The sequence below is a fragment of the Giraffa tippelskirchi genome, chromosome 4, assembly GCF_054371585.1.
Source record: "Giraffa tippelskirchi isolate mGirTip1 chromosome 4, T2T-mGirTip1v1.2.pri, whole genome shotgun sequence".
Classification (NCBI taxonomy): domain Eukaryota; kingdom Metazoa; phylum Chordata; class Mammalia; order Artiodactyla; family Giraffidae; genus Giraffa; species Giraffa tippelskirchi.
This window is the reverse complement of record NC_137278.1, coordinates 192509797-192530191: the sequence shown is the minus strand read 5'-3', so window position 1 is coordinate 192530191 and position 20395 is coordinate 192509797. Positions and strand designations below refer to the sequence as shown.

At 42.3% G+C, this 20395-nt stretch overlaps 1 protein-coding gene across 6 annotated transcripts in view; it reads left to right on the top strand.

The window, feature by feature from the left end:
- The window catches only part of ETV6 (ETS variant transcription factor 6), a 317723-nt gene that overhangs the window by 166252 nt on the left and 131076 nt on the right, over nt 1–20395 (top strand). The window lies entirely within an intron of this gene.

Genomic DNA, 20395 nt, shown 5'->3' with positions numbered 1-20395 from the left:
CTTTGTATTTTTTTTATTTTTTTAATCTATTTATCTATTTTTTTACTTTACAATATTGTATTGGTTTTGCCATACATTGACATGAATCTGCCATGGGTGTACATGTGTTCCCCTTCCAGAACCCCCCTCCCACCTCCCTCCCCATCCCATCCCTCTGGGTCATCCTGGTGCACCAGCCCCGAGCACCCTGTATCATGCATCGAACCTGGACTGGTGATTCATTTCACATATGATAATTTACATGCTTCAATGCCATTCTCCCATATTATCCTGCCCTTGCCCTCTCCCATAGAGTCCAAAATACTGTTCTATACATCTGTGTCTCTTTTGCTGTCTCGCATACAGGATTATCTTTACCGATTTACTAAATTCCATATATATGCATTAGTATACTGTATTGGTGTTTTTCTTTCTGGCTTACTTCACTCTATATAATAGGCTGTTTCATCCACCTCATTAGAACTGATTCGAATGTATTCTTTTTAATGGCTGAGTAATATTCCATTGTGTATATGTACCACAGCGTCCTTATCCATTTGTCTGCTGATGGACATCTAGGTTGCTTCCATGTCCTGGCTATTATAAACAGTGCTGCGCTGAACATTGGGGTACATGTGTCTCTTTCAATTCTGGTTTCCTCGGTGTGTATGCCCGGCAGTGGGATTTCTGGGTCATATGGCAGTTCTATTTCCAGTTTTTTGAGGAATCTCCACACTGTTCTCCATAGTGGGTGTACTAGTTTGATAGACTATGAGTTGGAATCCATAAGAGAGAAGTCAAGGGGCAGCAGTGGTTGAAAAGAGTGTTTTGTTTGATTTTTTTCTTAAAAAAAAAAAAAAGTCTATAGGGGGAGTATAGTTGATTTACACTGTTCTGTTAGTTTCAGGTGTACAGCAAGGTGAATCAGTTTTATATATATGTATATATCTCCACTCTTTTTTAGATTCTTTCCCCATGTAAGTCATTACAGAGCACCGAGTAGAGGTCCCTGTGCCATATGGTAGGTTCTCGTTAGCTGTCCGTTTTATATATAGCAGTGTGTATATGTCAGTCCCAATCTCCTAATTTATCCCTCTTCCCCCTGGGAACCATACCTTTGTTTTCTACATCTGTAACACTGTTTCTGTTTTGTAGATAAGTTCATTTGTAGCATTTCTTTTTAGATACAAGCAATATCATGTGGTATTTGTCTTTCTCTGTCTGACTTACTTCACTCAGCATGACAATCTCTAGGCCTATCCATGTTGCTGCAGATGACATTATTTTGTTCTTTGTTATGGCTGAGTAATATTCCATTGTATATATCTACGTATCACATCTTTTTTATCTCTTGATGGATAGGTTTCCATGTCCTGGCTATTGTAAATAGTGCTGCAGTGAACATGGAGATGCATGTATCTTTTCGAATCACAATTTTCTCCAAATACATGCCCAGGAATGGGATTGCTGGATCATATGGTAGTTCTGTTTTTAGTTTTTTAAAGAACTTCTGTGCTATTCTCCATAGCAGCTGTACCAATTTACAGTCCTACCAAAGGTGTAGGAGGGTTTCCTTAATGTTTTCTTTGTATAATGGAAGATATTTGGCCGTGAAGAATTGTTGGTGAGAGCTGAAAATATGGGAAAAATAGGAGGTGATTTACGGAACTGGGTCTTGCAGAAGTGGGAGAAAGGGCAAGATACAAATTAAAAATGGAGGTAGGTATTCTTTAGTGTTCAATAGGCGGAATAGCTATTCATTCCACTGGAACTAAAAGAAAAGCGGGTATAAATATAGGATAATTGTTTGAATGAGAGCAGGCTTAATAATTGATGGGAATTCCCCACAAAAAATCCTTTTTTTTTTTTTTTTTCCTGAGAAGATTGGATGGAGGGGATGGTGGTGAAGGAAATGGGAGAGTGGCTGATGGTTCAGGGTCCTGGCGTTGAGTCCCAGTGGGAGACCGCGGCTTTGTATCAGTACCAGTCTGTGTGGTCTTCCCTGTGCTGTTCAACAGCATGGTGTCGGAGGGAAGGCAGGACATGGTGAGACCCAGGCTGTCAGTAAATACAGAGTAGCAGCCATAGGAGAGGCAGCAGTTAACAATACAGAGAAGTGAGGAAGCGAGCCGTGTGCTTTCCCACGTAAATGGGTTCCAAGTGCAGAGAGCAGCAGAGGCCTTGAGGAGGGAATATGTCTGGTGTATTAAAAGGAGAGCAGGGAGGCAGGTGTGTCTGAAGTGATGTGTGGCAGGTGAGGGACGGGAGTTTGGAAGGCAGGCTGGGTGGGGGGAGGGTATGGGAGGACCCTCTGGGCCATTATAATGGGCTTGGCTTTTACTTTGCCAATGAGAATTTTAAGCAGAGGACTGACATACAGTAAGTCCCCTACAGACCAGCCTTGGAAGATGGGAACATACGCTCTCATGTCCAGTCGCGTCCGTTAGTTCACATGTTTGGGGTACGTCATCACGTGTGCATGCTCTGCAAGTGGTTGTGCTTTTGTGTACTGTGCAGGACTGCATAGAGTACAGTAGTACAGTATCTTTTTAAATTAATTTTATTTTTGGCTGTGCTGGGTCTTCGTTACTGTGCAGGCTTTCTCTAGTTGCACTGAGCAGGGGCTACTCTCTAGTTGCTGCGTGCGAGCTTCTAATTGTGATACCAGAGCAGGAGCTCTAGGGTGCACGAGCTTCAGTAGTTGTGGCACATGGGCTTAGTTGCCCTTTGGTATATGGGGTCTTCCTGGACCAGGGACCCAACCTGTGTCCCCTGCATTGACAGGCAGATTCTTAACCACTGGACCACCAGGGAAGTCCAGTAGCGAAGTATCCTTATTTCAAGTCCAGGATATCTGAAACCAAGAATAAAAGCAGCAGTGATGTAACTTCTCAAGGTACTGAAAATGTTTTCTTTATTTTTTGTTTGTTTTCTATGTATTATTTGTGTGAAAAGTATTGTAAACCTATTACAGTACAGTACTATATAACCGATTATGTTAGTTGGGGACCAAGGCTAACTTTGTTGAACTTAACGAACATGTTCTCGGAATTGGAGCTCATTCATATGTAGGAAAGAAAAGTGAAGTCGCTCAGTCATGTCCAACTCTGCAAATCCATGGACTGTAGCCTACCAAGTTCGTCCGTCCATGGGATCTTCCAGGCAAGAATCCTGGAGTGGGTTACCATTTCCTTCTCCAGGAGATCTTCCCGACCTAGGGATTGAACCCTGGTCTCCTGCACTGTAGGCAGACGCTTTGTCATCTGAGCCACCAGGGAAGTCCATTGGCAGGTCAGTAGAAACCTCCGACAGGGTTTCTGCCGTAAGCCGTATGAGGTCACCGTGGAACCGCAGAGCAGGGCTCCTTGCTTGCTTCACGCAGGGCATGTCATTCATTCACACAAGCGCACTGTCGAGTTAGTAAAGTACAGCAGAAAACGTGTTCGCTAGGAGAACGAAGAACTAGAGCTCATATGTAGGGGACTTACTATATTCTGACTTAGATTTTTAAAGGGTGATTCTAGATGCTGTGGGGATAAGGGAAAGATAGGTAGAGTGTTGAAAGCAGAGAGGCCCCTTAGGAGCTAGAGAACATTAAGGCTGGAAAAACATGATGGAAGGTAAGACCAAGCATGTTCTACCTCAGGGCCTTTGCACTTTCTGTTCTTTGTGTCTGGGCTGCCCTTCTCCCCCATAGTCCCATGGTCCACACCCTCCCCTCCTTCAGATGAATGCTTAAATGTGAGGTCTTCATAGCAGCCCTTAACCCCTCAACCCACATACCCAATACCACCTCCACCATTGTAATTCAGGGCTAATGGCAACACTAATATTAGTTTTCCTTACTGTAGCTCCCATTTTGGAAAAGTGTGGCACATCAAGCTTCACATACCTTCCTCTGCAGAGTAGAAGAAAGCCATGAAACCCTGGGGCTGGTTTCTTGGCTCCTCGTGTAGCAAACAGCCTTGCATTTGGCTGGCGCCAGTCTTTGCATCTTTTTTTAGCCCTGTCGCTCACACTCTTCACAATCTTCCAGCTTAAACTCTTGAGTAACTCTGGACATTGGAGTTAGCTGGGAACTTGAGAACCAGATGAAGGATACTGCCAATAGCATGCCTTATGTGCTTGGCATCTAATTTTGGCACTTGTTTTAGCAGGTTTGATTGCATAATTCAGCCATTGGCTACAAAAAGTGACCACATATACAGGGAAAAGGAGGATTTGGAAGCACAGGATAGAAGCTGGTCTTGGGATTCAGAGGATGTGCTAGGATTCTTGTTTTTTAAAATGTACCTGCATATCCAACACTCTTGGGATTATTCCAGACCTTACACTTCAACCATCACTTCCTTTGGGGAGTATGGTGTGATGCTGTTATTCATGGTCCTTTCTATGAAGTCTCTGTTTTTATTATATCTTTTGTGCCTGAATCCCATGTTTTGCAATAGTTTCTCTCCTACAAAATCTGTATCAATTAAGTACAACTTAATTTGTTTTCCCACTTTTCCCTAATTAAAGACATGCTATATAAACTGCTATTTAGAACATCTGATAAATATGAAATAACTGAAAATAGCACATGTAATTGACACCATTCCAAAGTAAAGCAAACAATTTTCAGATTTAGTCCTTATATTCTCATTGTGCATCAATAATAGGATTTCTGACATATATACGTGTCAGATGTATACATACATACACACACATAGATAGGGGAGATACTATTTTCATGATTTATTTTACTTTCATTTAAATTTCACTTTTAAATACTGAGTGTAAGTATATGCTGGCCTTGTGTTCATATATTTGAAGTAGAGATAAATGGACAGCTTTAAAGGAGCACTGTATTGAACATGGTACAATATGTTAAACAATTAGATAATCTAAGGGATGGTATAAAAGGTTGTGTCCTTTTACACAGTTAGTGGCACAAGGGAACCATAGGGACAAGACAACAATTGGAAGGAAACCCATTCAGGACTGAAATGAGAGCCCTTGGTCGCTGAAAGAATCTCCCCTTGACTCGAGACAGACTAAGAAGTCTGTCAGTATACAGAAACCACTGGATTCCTGGTTGGCAGGATGAACAGTGGCATCAGGAGAGATGATAAGGAATTGACTCATGCCAGTTGGGGTTGTGGGGGCCAGTCTGAAGTAAACAGGGTGAGCTGCTGCTGCTGCTGCTAAGTCGCTTCAGTCGTGTCCGACTCTCTGCGACCCCATAGACGGCAGCCCACCAGGCTCCGCCGTCCCTGGGATTCTCCAGGCAAGAATACTGGAGTGGGTTGCCATTTCCTTCTCCAGTGCATGAAAGGGAAAAGTGAAAGTGAAGTCGCTCAGTCGTGTCCGACTCTTGGCGACCCCATGGACTGTAGCCTACCAGGCTTCTCCGTCCATGGGATTTTCCAGGCAAGAGTACTGGAGTGGGGTGCCATTGCCTTCTCCGAACAGGGTGAGCAGGAGGCTGGAAATCGAGTTGGGTGTTGCGGCTGTGGGCCAGGAACTGGAGATCAGAGCCAGAGGCTGGAAGCTGCGTCTAGAGGTGGAATGATTAATGCATTCTCTGAGAATCCTGTTTCTCAGATAAGTTCCTAGGATGCTTTCCTTAAACAGGGGGATTTCTATATTTTTGAATGCACAAATATGATGTTTCTTGAGAACCCTCAGCTCATTTCTAGGGGAGAGATTTTTATGGTTGTTTGTTTTGGTTTTATTTCTTAAAAAAAATATTTGTTTATTTGGCTACATCAGGTCTTCATTGCGTCATTTGGATTCTTTTGTTGCGGTGCATGGACCCTCTAGTTGTGGCATACGTACTCCAGAGCTGGGGCTCAGTAGTTGCAGCACATGGGCTTAGTTGCTCCGTAGCATGTGGAATCTTAGTTCCCCGACCAGGGATCAAACCCACATCCCCTGCATTGCAAGGCAGATTCTTAACCACTGGACCACCACCTGAATATTCACATCACTAATAAGCACCTGCATAAGTGATACTGTTGCCAGTACTCAGATGCTGAAATTATCAACAGGGGTTGCTGGAGGAGACCTTAATTCCAATTGTGACCCCAGACCCCAAAGAGTCTGAAAAGAGTATGGGGGAGTAGTATGTCCGTGAGTCAAATTTAATATTCCACATGCCCCATGGTAATTCTATATTTGAGGACAATATTGTAAGGTTGGTTAAGCTAGGGGAGCCCAAGATTGCTTGCTTTTGGCTGGACTTATAGACGTGAGAGTAAATCAGTTATTCCTTGTACTGTTCTTGGGGAAGAAAAATCTTTCAAAAACAGTGCCTGTAGCTATATTGTGCAGTACAGTTAGCCACTGGCCACATATGGCTGTTGAGCATTTAAAACACAGCTAATCCTTCTTGAGCTCTGCTCTAAGTATAAATGTACTCCAGGCTTCAAAAACTCAGTATAAAAACCTTTCAGATCTCATTACTCTTCATACTGGTTACATGTTTAAATGATAGTATTTTACATGTTGTTGTTCAGTCGCTTGGTCGCATCCAACTCTTTGAGACCCCATGGACTATAGCCCACCAGACTCCTCTGTCCATGGAGTTTACCAAGCAAGAATACTAGAGGAGGTTGTCATTTCCTTCGCCAAGGGATCTTCTCAAGCAAGGGGTTGAACCCACATCTCCTGAATTAGCAGGCAGATTCTTTACCACTGAGCTACCTGGGAAGCCTATTTTACATATAGATTGCGTTAAATGAAATATTTTATTAAAGGTAATTTCAACTGTTTCTTATTCTTTTTACCATGGGGACTAAAACAATGAAAATGATATTATCTGGTTCATGTTATATTTCTATCAAAAGTGCCTGTCAACAGTGAGAGATTTCTGGGTGGTGAAAAGGCTGGGACGGATTCATTTTGCCCACGAAGTAAGGTCAGAGAGGTTAGACCACTTGCTCAAGATCACACAGCGAATTGGGAGCTAAGCTAGGATGAAGCCAGTATGTTTTCTGTTACCCAGAAGAGCCTCAAGGATCACAGTGATTTGTTTTACTGGTAAAATGGCTGCTTTGAGTAAAAGCCAAGACTTGTATATAGATTGCTAGCAGTTTTCCTAAGCACGAGCCCAAGTTCTGTCCTCCAGTATCAAATACAACCAAAAACAAATTAGAGAAAAAAAAGAAAAGGAAAGAGAAAGGCTTCCTCTTAAAGGACCCAGGGAGAAATCCCAGTTTTCCTTCTTGAGTAGATTTCTTTCACACCAGCGTCCCGGAATGGAACATTAATTACTGAAGAAAACCGCAGTAAGAAAACATTGACCAGGAGTTCAGCCTTCATTCATCCTGCTTTCCCCTTCAACACAGCAAGAGTCGTTTCAACAAATACCCATTAAGAGATTAAGGCCGACCAGGAATAAAATGTTTTGGTCCCCAGGCAGCTCATTTGACCTCATTTTCTCAGAATTAGGGCCACCAACGGTATGTGTTTAGCATGAAGCTATGTTAATTCTGCATCGTGTTACTCTGAAAAGCTTTTAATATATTTCTAAAAATATTGAACTAATAAGACTTTAATGTGGCTAATAATCTTAGTAATATCTTACCCGCAAATGGGGGCTTTTTTTCCCTCCATGGTGTGTAACCAAACCCAATAATTCTATCATTTAAAAAAAATTGTAAAAGTGGTCTATGAAGTGTAGCACCATTATGGGCACTTGTGGATTGCCATTGGATGAAAGGAAGCTTCGCATCTTGTGTGGTTGGCCCTGGGCCCCTTCTCCCCAAAGCCATCGTCACTTCTCCTCTGATAAATTTGATTCTTCTGGTTACCAATGTTGTTATGTATGGAGTTTAAACAGGTAACAATTCTACAACATTAGTTACAAAAACCTTCCATGCCCTTACTCTGTTGTTCCCACTCTTGATTTCCTGCTCATTGGAGGCAAACACTTGTAAATGTTTGAACTGGTTCTTTTGTCATTTACCTCCAATTCTTGAACCACGTGCCAGTGCTGCTATTTTTTTATTTTTCACCTCTAGACATTATCTCATGTTATCCCATCATGGAAGATGACTCTTTATCCTTTTGTCCTCTACTGCAGCCCCTACTGTGGGAGCATCCCAATAATCATAATTTTGGATAGATCAGTATTTAGTGTTTACATCTTGTGATTAGATGAAGTTATTTGCATCTGACTCACATACTCTGGTGGCTCAGACAGTGGAGGATCTGCCTGCAATGCTAGGAGACCCAGGTTCGATCCCTGGGTTGGGAAGATCCACTGGAGAAGGGAATGGCTACCAACTCCAGTGCTGTTGCCTGGAGAATCCCATGGATGGAGGAACCTGGCAGGCTACAGTCCATGGGGTCGCAAAGAGTCAGACAGGACACAGCTGAGAGACTAGCACTTTCACTTTCATATACTCTATTAAGATGACTTTTCCTGTAACTTTGTTTCCGCTGGGGTTAATAACTATGATGTACTTACCATTTTAATGTGCATAGTACTTAGTTTTTCCTGTGCTTGTTGCTAATTCAGACTCTGCCTCACCTCCCTCTTGATCATTCGGATGCAGTAGGTGTCACAAAACCTAAAACAGAGCCTCTCAGAGCCTTCCACCTGCTCTGTTCTTGGCTTAAACTTGGTGCCCAACAGCCATCTGGACCTTTCTTCCCTTTATCTCTTCTTTGAGTCTGATTCAGTTTCCAGAATGCCATGCTTTTCTCTGCTGTAGTTTATTCCCTGTTTTAATAGAGAACCATTTCCAATAGCTTCCTGGAAGGGAGAGGGTAACCAGTAAATTTTTTGAGACCTTGACTGTCTGAAAATATCTTTTTTCCCTGTCCTTGATCATTTGAGTATACAATTCCAGACAGGAAATAATTTTTCCCCCAGAATTTTGAAGGCGTCGCTCCATCACGTATGGTCCAGTGGTGCTACTGTTGAGATGAGCGTGCCATTCTGACTCTTAGTCCTTTGTGTGTAACTATTTTTGTTTGCCTGTTTGTCCTCTGGGGAAATTTTTATCCTCCAGGTTGTAGGATTTCCCTGTCATGTCCCATGGTATTGGATCTGTGTTAATTGTTTCATGTCATTTCAATCTGCATGTTCATTTCTTTCAATTCTAGGAAATTTCCTCTTCTGTTCTCTTTCTCTGGGACTCCCATTATTAGGGAATTGGTCCTGTAATTGTCTCATCATTTTTGTTTTCCAGCTACTTATATTTTGAGATCTTCTTTGAGAGATCTCTCCACTTTATTTCCTACTACTTCTATTGAATTTTTATTCCTGACATCTCATCTTTAATATACAACTGCATTTTTTTGTTGTTGTTCTGTACATGTTCCTTATTATAGCATTTTGTCTTTGTTTCAGAGTTACAATGTCTTCTCTTATCAAAACATAATTATTCTGCTTTTTTCCATCTTCCCTACATTGTCTCTGTTTTCTCCATATTGCCTTTTTCTGTTTCTTGGCTAGTTGGTTTTATTTTGCTGTCTGCCTCTTATGCTCAAACTTCTGGTGATCTCTGCTTGTTTGCTCATGTTGTCTGCTTGTCTCCTTAGTTGGTGGCACACTGATTGGAAATTCTACATCCATGGTTGGGCTTGCCCATAAGAGTAACCAGCCTGGGCATTTCCTTGAGATACCTATAGTGTGAATATCTCCAGGTTTTTTGTCTTTGGCTGCTCAGATTCCCCAGAGATGAATGATGCTTCAGTAACCATCCTAGAGGCCATATAAGTCCAGCTGCCAACATGCTGGGAGTGCAGTGGGAGAAGGGGTCAGGAGGTATTAATGGTCAATGTACACACATTCTTTTAATCCTCCATGTATAAATGTTCAGTTAATTCCGCTTAGTCATTTTGGTGTCAACTCTTTTGGATGGATTGTATTTTACTGACTCTAGTGCATGAACTTGTAATCTCCTACCAGGGTAGGGGAGGTGCAGTGATACGATGGTCCAGGATTTCGGATGTAACCCACACCACAAGTTCCAGGGTGCTGCTCTCTACACTGAACTATTTCACAGCTTTCCCTTCTGCGAGTGTATAATTCTGCCTTCCCAGCTCTTCAAAGTAAATTACCGTTGGTTCATCTGCTTTCAAGTTTCTGGCTTGTTTTTCTGTTTTATTCTCCATCCTTTCCCCCCTAATTTCTTCCTCTCATCTCCTCTTCCTGATGTCTTTGTGCCTTCTTAAAAATCTCTTTGCCGTTATTTTAGAGGAGTCTGGGAAAAGAGAATAGAGCTAAAATTAACTTCTTCAAACTCTGATAAACTCTGACAATCTCTCTGCCATAGGGAGATTATCTAAAATATATGTTTTCTTATATATGTCAACCTAAACCTTCTCAGGAAGAAACTTCACTGTCAGTTGAAATTATTATTACTATCAATAATTTTTTTTTAAACCTTGACAAGTTCAACTTGTATCACAAATGTTGTTGTGTATAATTTTTGTAAGTTGTTCCTTAAGGGGCAGGTAGTTGTCTCTTTGTGTTCCTATGTCCAGTGAATGGAAACAAATTGTTTCATCTCCTTTGTTATAAGAAATCAAAGGAATAATCTGAGACTGTCCATTTCTTCCAGGTTGTCCATTTTATTGGCATATGGTTGCTTATAACGGTCTCTCATGATCCTTTGTATTTCTGCATTGTCTCTTGTAACCTCTCCTTCTTCATTTCTAGTTTTGTCGATTTCATTCTTCTTCCTTTTTCCCTTGATGAGTCTGGCTAATGGTTTGTCAATTTTTTTTATTTTCTCGAAGAACCAGCTTTTAGTTTCATTAATCTTTACTATTGTTTCCTTCATTTCTTTTTCATTTATTTCTGCTCTGATCCTTACAATTTCTTTCCTTCTACTAACTTTGGGGATTTTTGTTCTTTTTCCAGTTGTTTTGGGCCTACAGTTCAAAGGAATAATTTAGATAAAACACAGTTAGTTCAATTTTTTTGTTCTGTTTTTACACCAGCATCTTTTAATTCAATAAATAAATTGATATGCAAATTAATAATAGACTAGTTAGCTTCTGTAAAGCTCTTAGTACCATGACTACCACATAGCACCATGTCAGTGTTAATTTCTACTGTTATTTTCATACTTGTTAATACTTCTACATTTCCCAGTACTTAAACCAAGTGTCCTCAGGTCCAGGTGCACAACAGAGTCACCTGATGATCTTTTTAAAAAGATTCCATTTTCCACCTCGGACCTACTTGATGAGAATCTTCGGGTGTGGATTCCAAGCACGTAACAAGCTAAAACTCCAGTTTTGGGGGGAAGAGATAGTGAGAAATTTCAAGGACCCCTTTGGAGGAAAGAAGACGTCAGTGCATCATTGATGGCACTTATCATGTGGAGGGTAGTTCAAGAAGATAGCAAAGGAGTCAGTTCTGAGAGCTGAGATGAGGAACAAAGTATGTATACAAAACAAATAAATGTATTTTATATTTATATATATTATATATTTATATACATACATACACACACACGCACACACATATATACACACACAGTAAATACATACACACAGAGCTTGGAAACCGAAGGCTGTTCTTGGCCCTCTTTCTGTTCATAGCATTTATTTATTTTTATTGGATTTTTTTTTTTTTTTTTGGCTGCTCTGTGTTGCATGAGGGATCTTAGTTCCCCTACCAGGAATTGAACCCGCACCCCCTTCAGTGGAAGTGCAGAGTGTTAACCACTGGACCACCAGAGAAGCCCCAGTACAGAACATTTAGATAATTTGTTGCTCTCTTTCTTTATGCTGTTTTGTCCCTTTGTTCAAATCAGGTTTTACCTGGAGAGAGTTATAGGAGGTTCATGTGGATAGGCCTGCCTTTATTCCTGCGCTCACAGTGGCAGGTAGTCTTGAAGTGTTGGCCAGAGTCAGCTAAGCACTTACTTTAGACAAAATCCACACTCCTGAATGGAAGTCATGTGATTCTGATGGATTACATTTAAATTAATCCTTGTTCAGATTCAGGTCTCATCTGTTAATGCGGTTCAATTTTCATTCATCTACTGTAAGGCCAAATAACTCTTATTTGCAGCAAAGGGAGAGAATAGGAAGGAAATTAAAAAGCATTAGGTTTTATTTCCATCTAAGTGATTCAGAAAGCTCTAAACAGTTATTTTATTTGAGAATTAATAGCGATCCTTTGTTTAACAAAAGCAGTCAGTGTTGGAAGAATAATTTATAGAATAGGAAATAGAATGATAGAATTGTATGTTATATGATTATAGTATAATTGGTAGAAATCCTAATTGGTGGGGTGGGGTGATGCACTATTAAAGAATAACCAAGTTCACATCTGCTAATACCTTAGGCTGTAAAAATTTTAACGTTTGACTCTAAGGGATAATCCTTTAAAATCTATTTTTTTAAAGTATTTTGAAATTCTGTATTCTAGTGTTGGAACAGTAGAGAATAATATCAGAGCTTTTGGTGGGTGAAATAATAATAGCAAACACTCCATGCTGGCTATGTGCCAGGCATTACCCTGAGCATTGTACATCCACTCACTTGTTGGAAGTGAGTTTTAGTTTCATTAATCTTTACTATTGTTTCATTAATCTTTACTATTGTTCACATCCACTCACTTTAATTTATTGAATTTTTTGAAGCTTTTAATTTTCTATTGGTGTTTAGCCGATTAACAATGTTATGATAGCTTAAGGTGAACAAAAAAGGGACACAGCAATACATATACATGTATCCATTCTCCCCCAAACCTCCCTCCCATCCAGGCTGTCACATAACATTGAGCAGAGTTCTATGTGCTATACAGAAGGTCCTTGTTGATTATCCATTTTAAATACAGCAGTGTGTACATGTCTATCCCAAACTCCCTAACTATCCCTTCCCCTCATCCTTTGCCCCTGGCAACCATAAGTTAGTTCTCAAGTCTGTGAGTCTCTTTCTTTTTGTAAATTAAGTTTATTTGTATCATTTCATTTTTAGATTCCACATATAAGGGATGTCATACGATATTTCTCCTTCTCTATTTGACTTACTTCACTCAGTATAACAATCTCTAGGTCCATTAGACACCAGTTTGCTGGACTTCCTTGGGCTGCTCATTCCGGGTGCCTGGTCCAGAGGACATTATGCTCCAGGCTGGCTGGGTAGGCTGTAGAAAGTGTTTTAGAAAAACTCAAAGGAAGCCAATGGATGCCCACTCTTCCTTCTGCATGTCATCTCATAAAAACCAACAGTTACTCTCTTAAGGGGCTATTAGAACAGGTGACCTCAGACAACTCGAGGACATTACTCAAGGTCACACAGATGGACAGTGGCAGCCAGGATTCAGTCCAAGTCGGATTCCAAAGCCAGCAGCATACCTCCCTACCTCTGTTAATATCTTCTACTCCAGTTTGCCTCTTGGAAGGTGGGAAAGAAAGCCAGGATACGTAACTACCTCAACTTGCAGTTACCTTGTGCAGTGCTGTATGACTCTTTGGTCAATTTCCCAGGTATCATCCTGGCTGCGTGGTAAAGAAAGCCAAGGGAGGAGGGTACCGTCCTCCTTTTGTGTCTAGAAGAAATAACCCTCTTTTGCGCCAGAGAACTGTGCCCACTACCTCTGGGTTTTTCCTTCTCCCCTTTTCTTTTTTCCTTTATCAAAAAGATATGACTGCTGAGATCATCCCAGAGAGATCTAGAATAAATACCATGAGAAAACGGTCCCTCTGGAAGGCGTCTTGTTCTCCCGCTGTTTGTAATTGTGAAAAGCTCAGCAACTGGGCAGCTGGATGGGGATAAATATAGCCCACAGCACTGACGCCCGCTGAATCCTGCTTTCTTAGAAGCACAATGGGAGTCCACGGAAGTCCAGGGAAGGAGCAGTAAAGCCCAGTCAATCAGTCAGCCTCCTTCCCTCCCCCCGGCCCTTTCTCTCTCTCCATCCTAGACCTCAGTGTGGGTGTGCTGGTAGAAGTAGCTCCAAGGTGCACTTAAAATAGCTGTGGGACCTGCACGCTGGCCGAGCTCAAAGACAGGGGAGATGCTGCCTATAAAGCCAGCCCCTGACTGACCCTCAGGACAATTTTGACCATTCTGGTCCAGGGACTCCAGGAGCACGTTCTTTTCTCTGCTGCGTGGGTACAAGCAAGTTTTATAGTGTGAGCTCTGGGTGTTTGGTGCCTCACTGATGCCTGTGTGCTTAGATATCTTATTCTAACCAGACTCAGCTGTCTAAAGACTCAGAGATTAAAAATAGCCTCCCAATGCTAGCTGTGGAATCGAAGGAGAGATATTCAGTGAGCAGAGAGGTCAGTGTTGCTCACGGCACCTGATTCTCATACCTGTGGATTTCATTGCACCTATGTGTTTAATCTCTCGAGATCATTTTAGCCTTATGTGAAACTGTTGCCCCTTTGTTGGGGCTATGCAGAATAAAACAGTCATCTCAGATTTGTGGGCATCAGTCTCATTAGGAGTCTGGATGTTGGCAGGAGAGAGCCATTATTTTCCTTGGTGGTTCCCAGAGACAAATGGTACCTTGTTATCTCCCCATGCAGATGTCAGTGGTATTGACTATTGATGCATGCATTTATTTGTTTTCTCTCTCCCATTTGGGAGTAAATACTTAAAAGGAAAGAACCACACTATCTATGTTTATTGTAACTGCCCACAAAACTTAATTAATCATCTTATACATCTTAACGTGTTTTGTGACCATTGAATGGACCAAGGCAATCTGTCATTAGTGTTCATGGCACTTCTCTAGAAAATGGCATAAATACTGTTATTTCTCTAACCTTCCATTGTTTGAGGTTCTGTGTTCATGAGTTATCTAGAGTAAATCAGTGTGCGCGCATGTGTATGTCATTGGAGGCAAGTTGCATTGATGCTATTTTTTTCTTTAATCTCTATGACTGCATCCTTCAAATTGAACTTCAGAGTGTAATATTTGTAAAAACAAAGCAACAGCAATTAAAGCAGAATATATTTAAAAGATAAATTTAAACATGGATAAAATTGGAGGGGACCCTGAAATTGATGTCCAAGAGCTCTGTCTGTCCGTTGGTGGACAGGGTGCCCCAGGGCAGGGCCTGCCTTACGAAACTTCTTGCCTGCAATTCCCCGTCCTTGGAACTAGAGCCTTGTTAGCAGCAGAACACCAGCTGTTCTGGCCTTGGTAGTGACTCATGGAGGAGGGACACTCTCCAGGGAAATCAGGCCACCACATGGGAAGTCTTGGAGCCAAAGTGGAACATCTTGAGTTACAGTTGGGAGCCACTGCAGCTTATACAGAGTTGACTTCCTAAAGACATTCACTGAGTACAGTGCCTGGCCTATAGTGAGGACCCAATGATTGCTGGCCAAGATGCAAAGAGGCCCCCACCCTTATCTGTTAGCTCAAATTCAGAAAGCCTAGGAAGATAACACAGTGAACTTGATCTGAGCGTCCACAGCAAATCCATCCTTTCAACTGGTGATGCTCAGATGACCTTGACCACATTCTTCAGATTTTTTCCCCTTTGTCTCTGAATGAAGACTCCTCTTTACACAAGTAAAATGCAGACATCCCAGCCTCCAATTCAGCTACTGACTTGTATAGAAGGAAGACATTGTGAATGAAACTTATACGAAAAGGACTAGTTCTGATACATTGGAGGCAAGAGGGTAGATTGAGTTTGAGGCTTTTCTGCCCAGAGCATGAAGGAAAGGAGAAAAGCACACTGAATAAATCATCTTCTCCTCTTTGGCAAAGATTCACATTCACCTGTTATGATTCATATTCACAGTGTTACATACCAGCCCCATGACATTTGTCATTTTCCTTAGCCCTCACAACAACCCACAAGCTGGTTGGTGTTACCCATAGCCTACAGATGGGGAAACTGAGTCTTGGCGAACAAGATAGATGACTCGCCTGGGGTCTTCTAGCTAGTAAGTAGCAGAGTAAGAATCTCGGCCCATATCTTCTGATTCCCTGCCTGATGGGGTAGGAATAAAAGAGTGGAAACAACTGTCCAGCTCTCCCAGAGTGACCACAGGCATTAAAGGTCCAGATTGTCTTAAAGGTGGCACCAATTCTTATCCATCACTTACCATTGTTTTCCCTGTATAATAAGAGAGTAAAGTCAGGCACAGTTTATTAATTTGTCTGACTCAGTAAGTGCCATTTTTGGTACATCCCCTAATGAAGGGCTTCCCTGGTGGCTCAGCTGGTAAAGAATCCGCTTCTAATGCGGGAGACCTGGGTTTGATCCCTGGGTGGGGAAGATCCCCTGGAGAAGGGAACAGCTACCCACTCCAGTATTCTGGCCTGGAGAATTCCATGGACTGTATAGTCCATGGGGTCACAAAGAGTTGGACATGACTGAGCAACTTTCATTAATGAAGCCAATAGGGATCCCATAAATAACTGTTAGATTAAGAAAAAGTATTTGCCCTTGTATTTGATCCCTAACATGGGCTAACTGAGATGCACTGTGTGTAAGACATGGTGGAGATGTCCACAGTCAAGGCTGATGGGGCTGGAGACCTGCAGTTAGACACATGCAGTGGGCTTACTCTGTTATAACAACTTTATCAACAGACCATACAGTTCACCTATTTAGAGTTCAGTGGCTTTTAGTATATTCACAGAGTTGCATCACTTAGTATTGAAACAGAGCACTAGCTGTGTATTGTCCGTGCCTGGAACCCACCAAGGACACTGAGGCTGTGCATTGACAGGTTTTCTCTCAACAAGCTTCCTTCATCTCTTGTTTTAAGGAATTGAACAGCACTGTGGGATAATTCCTTAAAGGAGGGCTTTACCTCCTTCTTTTTATAAGATATTTATTTGTTTGTCTACATCGGCTCTTAGTTGTGGCACAGAAGATCTTCGTAGCATCATGTGGAATCTTTCACTGTGGTACATGGACTCTAGTTGTGGTGCAAAGGCTCAGTAGTTGCAGTGCGCAGGCTTAGTGCAGACTTAGTTGCTCCATGGCATGTGGGATCTTAATTTCCCAACTAGGGATCGAACCCACGTCCCCTGCATTGTAAGGTGAACGCTTATCCACTAGACCACCAGGGAAGTCCCTCCTCCTTCTTCTTGAGAAGCATTTAGACGTCCTTTCTTCAGTGGAAGATCCTCTCTCTCCTGTAAGAACCTGGACATTATTCGTTGGTCTTCCACTGTGATGTTTCCAGCAAATCTAACTCGTGCCATACATAGGGCTGTTTTTGAGAGCCGGTTCATTCTTTCAGATACTAGTATTTTTAGTCATACAAACACCTAGCACTAGTCTAGGCACTGGAAGTGTAGAAGTGAAAGATTGTTCTGTTTCCGAAATTCAGTTTCCAGACCTCAGCTATGCCCACAAAGTCAGGGAAATTGGGAAAGTTTCAGTATCAGACAATGGGAGGAAAGTTGGGACTGTCATTGGTGAGCGTGGTAGGCAAGCCAAATGTTGGTAGTTGGGATCTGGGGTCTGGCGTTAACTTTGGAAACATGGCTCCAGAAGCAGATAGCAGTTAATGTGTATCCCTCACATTGTATATTATATGCTTGGAGCTTATTTTGTACCTAATAGTATACTGCTACCCCTATGTTATCCTGACCCTCTAGAAGTTGTTTTTTTGTTTGTTTTTGATAAAGGACAGGTTTGGGCCTGGAACCTGGGCGAGGGTGAACTTACAGAGAAAGGGGTTAAGTAAGCCCAGCAGGAAAGATTATAGGGTCATAAGGGCAGACCACCAGGCATCCCACTACAGCTAAAACCCAAGTAAAATAAATAGGGCTGATGTTATACACAAGAGAAAATGAACATCCCAAGACTGCATGACCTGAGGGAAAGGATTTCAGTTCTGTGGGTTTCACAGACTAAAATACAAGATTGCTCGAATGCTTATGACACAAGATAGCTTTGGAGAAGGAAATGGCAACCCACTCCAGTACTCTTGCCTAGAGAATTCCGTGGACAGAGGAGCCTGGTGGGCTGCTGTCCATGGGGTCTCACAGAGTCGGACACAACTGAAGCAACTTAGCATGCATGCATGCATTGGAGAAGGAAATGGCAACCCACTCCAGTATTCTTGCCTGGAGAATCCCAGGGACAGAGGAGTCTGGTAGGCTGCCATCTATGGGGTCGCACAGAGTCGGACACGACTGAAGTGACTTAGCAGCACCAGCAGCAAGATAACTTTGTGTGGTCTGTTTATTTGTTTATTTATAGTAGAAACAAAAGAATATTCCCCTAGCTTTTCTTACCACACAAAAGAGTATCTTTACCCTTCAGACTATCTTTCTAACAAATACCTATCAACTATTATGTGTTAGGCACAGTCCTTTGTACTGTGATTCCAAAAGCAAATAAGATGGTTCTTGCCCTCAAAGACCTTGCCTCTGTGGAAGACAGATAATTAACTAGCAAATTGGAATATAGGGTGATCAGGGATGCAGTTCATGTCATTGATTCACAAAGGAGAAGCAAGTGCCTTAGGGAAAGAGAAAGTGTTTAAGGTGGGATCATGAAGGACTGGTTTCTCCAGTAGTCATGTTCAGATGTGAGAGTTGGACCGTGAAGATGCTTGAGTGCTGAAGAATTGATGCTTTTGAACTGTGGTGCTGAAGAAGACTCTTGAGAGTCCCTTGGACTGCAAGGAGATCCAACAAGTCCATCCTAAAGGAAAGCAGTCCTGAATATTCTTTGGAAGGACTGATGTTGAAGCTGAAACTCCAGTACTTTGGCCACCTGATGCGAAGAACTGACTCATTGGAAAAGACCCTAATGTTGGGAAATATTGAAGGCAGGAGGAGAAGGGAGCAGCAGAGGATGAGATGGCAGAGGATGGCATCACCGACTCCATAGACGTGAGTTTGAGCAAACTCCATGAGATAGTGAAGGACAGAGGAGGACTGCATGCTGCAGTCCATGGGGTCGCAAAGAGTCAGGCACGACTTAGCAACTGAATAACAGCAACAAATGAAGGAACGTCAAGGTCAAGATGGATCTGAGGAAGACAAAAAGAAATGATGATGCATGCTAGTAAAATAAAACTGGGAAGGTAGGCCGAAAGGGCCTGCTGTGCTTAATGGAGGAATTAAATTTTACCCCCAAACCTGTGGGTGTCCTTGAAGGAGTTTAGGCAAGGAAGTGACATGCTCCTTTTTCATATTTAGAAAAAATACCTTGGGAATTATGTGAAGAATGATGTATGGTAAGACAGTAGTCAGAAACACCAGCTGGGAGGGAAAATGATGCTGGTAATTCACAAGTACTCACATTTTTCTCTTACCGCCTGTTGTAGCTTCCCAAACTGTGGACTCAGCTACAGAGAAGAAAGACAGATGTGAAATAACTGGCTTGTGAGACACTCAGAAAAGTGTAGACTGAGGCCTTAGAAGTGGTGGGAGATAGGAAGGATTCTGAAATGAGGCAATAAGTTCTATTAGGGCATAATTGGTAGGGCTTCCCCGGTGGCTCAGTGGGTGAAGAACCTGCCCTGCAAGTCAGGAGATGCAGGAGACGTGAGTTCAGTCCCTTTGTTGGGAAGATCCCTTGGAAGAGGACATGGCAACCCACTCCAGTATTCTTGCCTGGAGAATCCCATGGACAGAGGAGCCTGGTGGGCTACAGTACACAGGGTTGCTAAGAGTTGGACACAACTGGAGTGACTGAGCAGGCACAGGGCATATAGGTAAGGAAGTTGTAAAAGTGTTTGAAATCTAAATTACTTTGTAGCCATGCTAATTATCAGGACCAAAATTTTCTCCTGAAATTTTGCAAAGTGCTTTGAAGTTGGCCCCTGCCACTGCACCCCCCTCACCCCCCGCCCAAAAGCCAGTCTGTCTTCACTGTGAGTTATACATTAAAATTCACATGTTACATAGCCATGGGAGTGATATTTACATTCTCACACATTTCAGATCTCTTGAGTCCATTTTGCAAGTTATTTATTTTCCTTTGAGATGGGAGTTAATTCAGTCACTCTTCTCCTGACAATAACTGCTTTTTTAAAAATTCTTTTTTGCCCGAGGTAGCTTTCCCTCCAACCGTTTCTTGTTGTTCTTACCCAAGACCCAGTATCTGCCAAAACAAATGTATGTGAGTGATAAACGCTGAGAGGAATGTCTGTTGGACCACAGGAAATTTCCTGTTCAGGAAGAGATCTTGGGAACTTCCTGTGGAGGAGTGCATTGTGGGACTTTTGGCTGCAGGCCCTTGACCACAGCTGCAATTAACTAAAGGCAGGAGGGGGAAGGGAGAGGAAGAAGAGGAGACAGCTACCCACAGACATTTTTATCCATGTAGGTTGAGGAGAGAATGGGCTAATACAGCTTTAAAACTTGCCAAGAGAACTCCTTCCATTGCCTCCCATCTTTCGCAGCATTCCAGACACTTCCTTAGGGTTTCCCCGAACAAGCAGTGTCCCATTGTCCATGTGTGTCCTTCTGTCCCTACCCCATGCCTGGTGAGCCTGCGGAAGTGCCTACCTCCTCTTGAGC